The sequence below is a fragment of the Paramormyrops kingsleyae genome, chromosome 7 (assembly GCF_048594095.1).
Source record: "Paramormyrops kingsleyae isolate MSU_618 chromosome 7, PKINGS_0.4, whole genome shotgun sequence".
Taxonomy (NCBI): domain Eukaryota; kingdom Metazoa; phylum Chordata; class Actinopteri; order Osteoglossiformes; family Mormyridae; genus Paramormyrops; species Paramormyrops kingsleyae.
In genome coordinates this window covers 32,717,619-32,724,427 of record NC_132803.1, presented here as the reverse complement: position 1 = coordinate 32,724,427, position 6,809 = coordinate 32,717,619, and positions in this window count along the sequence as shown.

The following is a 6,809-nucleotide window of genomic DNA, read 5'->3' as shown; positions in this document are numbered from 1 at the left end:
TTTTTTGGATCATGTGCTTTCTATACCAGCTCCCGATAACAGCTATTCTAATTGGATCTACTTTAGCCGGGAAATAAACTTGTCATAGCTTAACTGTCCCACATTACCTGAATTCACCCTATCAGTGCTTGCAGTGTGAAAAAACAGGTGCCAATATGGCAAACTAAATTTTCTTTTATTAGCATGAGGCTTACGATCTCCGTAACTTTATTCTTACTAGTAAAAATAACATTCTTGCTATATGCAATGTTTGAATATGAATTCAAGATAAGATAGAGCTCTATAATTAGATTTTTACTAGCCATATATTCCCATTGACTTCCATTGTATTTTGGCCTCACGTATTCTGAATTCAATATTTACTAGTAAAAACTAGTGTTGTAGTCAAGACCGCCTAAACCGAGACCAAGACATTGCCGAGACCGGAGGGTATCAAGACCAAGACACTGCCGAGACTTGAGGGTACCAAGACCAAGACCAAGTCCAAGACCAAGACTAAGACACACTAAGGCGAGACCAAGACCAAGACTGGCTGAGACCAAGACCAAGACCGAAAACAGACTAGGGCTAGAATGGACATCACATTACTCAGATCAACTGTAGAGAAAAAAGGCATTGCTGTAAAGTGTCATTACTCGTTAAATCAAATTCATGTTATCTTTTCAATTATATTGTCCATATGTCCATATGTCTCTCATTTAAAATCTCCCAGATTTGTCTTAGTTACGAGGCCTGATAGAAAATAATATTCTCAGCAATCCTCTCCTATAACCATTTTATCAGACCTCGTCAAGGGAAAGAGATGGGAGGTACCAGAAAGATGTTCATATTAAGTCTCTTATACCAGGGAGAGAGGCCTCGGGTAAGCTATGAATATGGCTATGTAATGATCCTCTGCTTTGAATTGAAGAGAATGCTATTAGTGCTGGGCGATAAAACGATCTCGATTTTTTTATCGATAAAAAATAAGGACGATCATGTTGATACACACAGACTATAAAACTCGATCAACCAAATTTTCTCCGTTTTAGAGAATGCGCTGAGACAGACAACTCGATGGCTTATCGAGCAGAGGTTTACTGAACGCCAGCACAACAGCCAATCACCGACGACGTTGTAATTTTGCCCATCCTCCCTTAAAGAAGCAATGGGTTCTCGACTTGGGCTTAGGTCTTTCTGCAGCTGACGCAACATGGAGCGCGATCTGCCGGCGGCTGCAGGGGTGGAGTATAAACTGACTGCAGCCAAGTCGGACAACTTCTACTCCTCGTAGTCTGTGAGACCTGACTGCAATGGCAGCACTTCCAGAAGGGTGTAGATAAATCTATACAAATATCACCTGCATGCCTTCTTCACAGATTGGACGATTAAACAAATAAAGCAGCACAACATTACAGTAACTAACAGTAAATAAACCACTAACTTACTTGTACTGTTAGAGCATTTATGTAATTTATTTAAACTTTATTTTACCAGGTAAATGAACTGAAACCAGTTCTCACTGCTTTATGTGCTTTTCGGGAGAAATAGCAGATAAAGCAATGGAACTTCCTGGGATACAAACGTCATGCGTGTGACTAAAATCTTCAGCTAATAAGCGAAAAGTTGTGTTGTCATGGAGGCGGTTCCAGTTTGTGCTGCACGGTCTGTCTCGTCGTCTTGCTCTCGCGAGGATTTTGTACCATGTGACATGGTGACGTTTTGGAACATTTCTTTGCCGACTTCGATATCATGCGATGTGTATGAAGTGTGTGGACTGTGCACTGGCAGTGTCCATTGAGAAAATGTTTACAATGTAACGTTTTTAAAGTAGATGCATCTGACTGGTTGCATTTGAATTGAGGCGCGTAATGAATAATGATACTGTTCTGTGAGGATGTGCTGTTTTCTCTTTTTTTCCCCATCCCATGGAGACCGCTATGTCCGAGACAAGACCGAGACCAAATAGGGTCGAGACCAAGACAAGACTGAGACCAAATAGAGTCGAGACCAAGACAAGACCGAGACCACAAAAAATTGGTCTCAAGACTACAGCACTAGTAAAAACTCGATGCTGTAGAGCTCTGTAATTCAATTCTTACTAGTACGAACTATCGTAGATATTAGCAAATACATTTTGACTAGTAAGAATTCCAGCCCCACATATCCATAATTGAGTTTTACTAATAAAAATTTAATTACTGATCTCCACAACGTAATTATAGACATCTGAAATTCAGATATCCAAAATGTTAATTTCAGATCCCCACAATGAGGGGGGGAGGGAGTGAATTCGGGGGGATTCTTATATACACATTACTTATGCCTTACCTTACTTCAGCAAAACTTAATAATTTTATTTATAAAACTCATATAAAATATATAATAATACAATGCGGACACTGCATCGATCTGTCATGGTAAAGAAGGAGCTGAGCCAAAAGGCGAAGCTCTCGATTTACCAGTCGATCTACGTTCCTACCCTCACCTATGGTCACGAGCTGTGGATAGTGACCGAAAGAACGAGATCGCGAGTGCAAGCAGCCGAAATGAGTTTCCTCCGCAGGGTGGCTGGGCTCTCCCTTAGAGATAGGGTGAGGAGCTCGGTCATTCGGGAGGGACTCAGAGTAGAGCCGCTGCTCCTCTGCATTGGGAGGAGTCAGATGAGGTGGCTCAGGCATCTGATTAGGATGCCTCCTGGATGCCTCCCTGGTGAGGTATTCCGGGCATGTCCCACTGGGAGGAGGCCCCGGGGAAGACCCAGGACACGCTGGAGGGACTATGTCTCTCGGCTGGCCTGGGAACGCCTCAGGATTCCCCCAGAGGAGCTGGCTGAAGTGGCCGGGGAGAGGGAAGTCTGGGTTTCCCTGCTGAGACTGCTGCCCCAGTGACCTGACCTCAGATAAGCGGGAGATAATGGATGGATGGATATAATAATTAAAATTACAATATAAGAAAATCAATCATAAAAATGTAATTAATTGTAAAAAGCATTTAATTAATGTGGCTCCTCCTGCTGCACCTTCCACTCTTCAAATGACTTCCCTTCCGCCTTTTCACAGGAGATTTTATTTTTGAACCTTCTGTGTTCAAACTCCAGCCTCTGCTTGCACGTGAAGTGCTGATGGGTCATGCGAGGTGGGATGGGGAGACCCTGGGAACTGGCCAAGGCTTCAGCTGCCTTCCTCCTTCTCCGCTCCATGGTCCGGCTCCAAGTCTTTAACCCGGGCAGGTTGCTGGGGGAGTCTGCCTGCGAGGGAGCCGGGGAGGTCAGGGGGGCAGCTATGGCTGGTTCAGGTGTCGGCAGGGAAGGTAAGGGAGCATGTGGGACTGATACAGGGAGCAGAGGGGCAGGCTGGGGTTGTGGTGTAGGAGTAGCGGCTTCTGGCTGCCGTCTCTGCACAGCCGGCCCAGACAGGTCTGGAGGGGAGGAAAAGGTGAACAGCCTTAGGTCAGAAGGAGGTTCTGGCGTTCTGCAGGCTCTTGGTCCATCTGCCTGGGGGTGTGTGCATCCAAGAGGGGTGGCTGTTGTCAGGCTGGGGTTGGGGAGAGGGATGTCCATGGAGAGCACAGCACGTTCTTGCTGCTTGACTAAACTGTTATATCTGCAAGAAACAAGACATTTTTTAAATAACCTAAGTCAGTGGGGGGGGGGGGGGGGGGGTAAAGGGTTAGCCTCAGGGGCATGTGCCACCCTAAAATAATCTCTTCACAGACTAGATGATTTAACAAATAAAGCAGCGCAACATTACAGTAACTAACAATAAATAAACCACTAACTTACGTGTACTATTAGAGCATTTATGTAATTTTAGTTAAACTTTATTTTACCAGGTAAATTAACTGAAAACCAGTTCTCAAAACCAGTGCTTTAATAAAACCCCGTTTACCCGTATTCACAGCTTCCTTAGTCTGATTCTCCGCTCCATGCTCGTTCATTCGCGCAGGTCTCAACAACTTGTATGTAAAAATCCATTTATACATAGATAATAAGACTTCAATATAACCATTATATACCAGCAGTGCTGGGATAGCTGAATAGATATGTTGAATGTAGTCACTGGATGGAAGTTACAAGTATGTGCAATTGTTTGTATAATGGACAAAAGTATTTCAGGCAGGTCTGTGACAGCAGATAGTTTGTATGTAAAAAAGGCAGTATATCCATGTGTTTAATGTTCAGTGTGCATGTATGAATGGATAATTAAAAAAGAGGGAAATACTCAACTAAGGGACGTTTGTGGACAGGAGTTGGTGGTGCTTTTATTTTGAAAGGGTCGCTTTGTCGACGTCAGCACATGGTGCAGAATGCCGCCTGAAGGTGTGAGAAATCGACGTTGATCTTTTGCATCTAAAGGCTTGCAAACTTGACGTCTCTGGCCGTTAATATTTGACATCTTTAGGCATAAAGTTTTAAGATGTTTTGGCCCCGTTGGCCTTCCATAGTGAGGTGCTGTACGATCTGTCTTAACTCGTCTTGCTCCTGCAAGGTTTTTGTAACATGTGACATGGTGACGCGTAACAACGTTTTGCAGCGCCGGACAATAAAATCTAACCATATCATGAAAAACGAGGTTTAAAATTTTCTACATGAAGTGCCGGGAGACTATCAATTAATGGGTATGACTTAGTGTTGTTTTGTGCTATAGTATAGGCTGAAACCTGCGGTTATCATTAAAAACGAAATGCGGTAATCGTAAGACAAACTTTAATTTGTGTACGCCAATGAATATTAACAGGAATGTTAAATCTGCATTTGCATAATTTCAAACTTATGCTGGACTTTTATTTTTAATTGATTGCTCTTTTTTTCTCCCACAGTGGTGAAATTGCACCATTTTTATTTTGTAATTGCATTTGTTTCGCTCAATTTGAAAAGGGAGTTGTATTTCAAATAAAGTTTGAATCTGAACCTGTGTAGTTTGAATGGGGGGACTCAATAATGTTCCTATCTAGAAAAGGGGGGCCCTGCAGAGAAAGTTTGGAAACCACTGACCTAAGTCAACATTAATCATTAAGCCATAAAAAAAAATCCCTAATTTCAGCTAATCCTAAATGTTGCCTGAACATACTTATGAAACAGACAGTGTACACTGGTTTATTTCTAAAAGCTGCAGTGATGTGGCCTGCATGAGCCCCGGGATACTCAGGACCAGCCGTCTGATCCTGCTGTAGTCCTGCAGGATGGCAGCCCAGGAGTTCAGCCTCACCCCAGCGATCGTCTGGTCAGCTGAGTGAAGAAAGCAGAGCTCCAAGCAGATGGCCTATTTGAGTCGGCTCATGTGAGGCCACTGTTCAGGCCCAGTGCCTTGGCCCAGCAGGCAGCTGCTCAGAAAAATGTAGAAGTTAGGCTAAGTGTATCACAGCAGCAGAGAGTGTATGCCAGGAAATCTGTAATATCATCTGCATAAACAATTCACTTACCTTTTCAGGCTTTCTTGCCCTGCGTACACTGTTATCTTGAAGTGGCTGGCCTTGAACCTGCCCTGCAGGAGCCGGTCCATGTGCCTTGGTAGGCAGCTACCAGTCTCTCTCCGGCAGATTATTCCAGAGAGGGACGATGCTGGCAGTGTGACTGTCTGAGACACCGAGCTGTTGGTGCAGCCCCACCTGACCCTGTGGTTGTACCCCTGTGCTCCATCAGGGCCTCTGAATAGCTGATAAAGGGAGTAACACAGGACAAGTCTGAATAAAAGAACCCTGGAGTTGTTAGTTCTATATATACTATATTTAGCACACTGAATCATCAATCGTTATTGCTGACAATTACAACCATTACTACTATAATCACATTTAGCAGGCTGCTACGGAGAGTGAGTGCTCACTTCCTATGCATGAACTTCAAATAATTGTGTGTAGACTACAATATGTAGAGCAAGCTGTCCTCGGATACATACAGCTCCTTATAGGTACAATGCTTATGTGCAACAAATCCCGCGACACACTCGTCTGACAGCCTCCAGCTGCCTTATGGCCTCGCTAATTTAGAGGAAGGAGCTGGCATACCTAGCTATGAGCATAAATCAAATGAGGGATTGGTTAACATAGGACTTCTGTATTGATGTTGGGATGTGGTGATGTTGTGCCTTGTGGTTTAATTGCTTACCTCAGGAACACATCCTTATTGTGCATTATATTGCTCATTGTTGCAGTGCTGCTCAGTTTGCCGGACTCCCTCTCCATCTGATGTTGACATAATGCAAGACATAATACAAATAAATATGGATATATTTATATAATGGCTCATAAAGATATTTGGATGCACACACATGCACATTCCATCCATTTTTAAGAGAACATGGCCGTATTTACATTTAAAAAATGCATTCTGAGAAATTTCTGGGCTGAAGTATGATTAGTGACACTGAAAATATAACTTTGCCATACAAAATATTAACAAAAAATGCTTTCTGAGCAATTGCTGGCCTCAAGTATGACTGATATGGTACTGACCACATAACTGATCTATGCAAAAATTTAATTGAGAGGGAGGTAAGCCCGTTTTTTTTTCGCAGATTCCACATTTTCCAGTAGTATCGATAGCATTCGTTTGAAATGACACACCTAGTTGACAACATTAAGATCGCTCGGTCAAACTAACGATCTGCAAAGAGAATTTTTTACATTTCACCCACGGTTAAACACCCAAAAATATAACATAAACGATAACAGTATAAATAACAAAACATAACGCACGTGCCCGAGAGATTTCTGTACAGATTAAGTAGTGTTACATGTTTGCGCTGTGTGGATGCTCGATCTCACATTGAAAGCGTGACAGATATGAATATAATCAGATAAGATATTCAGATATACAGCATTCAGATCAC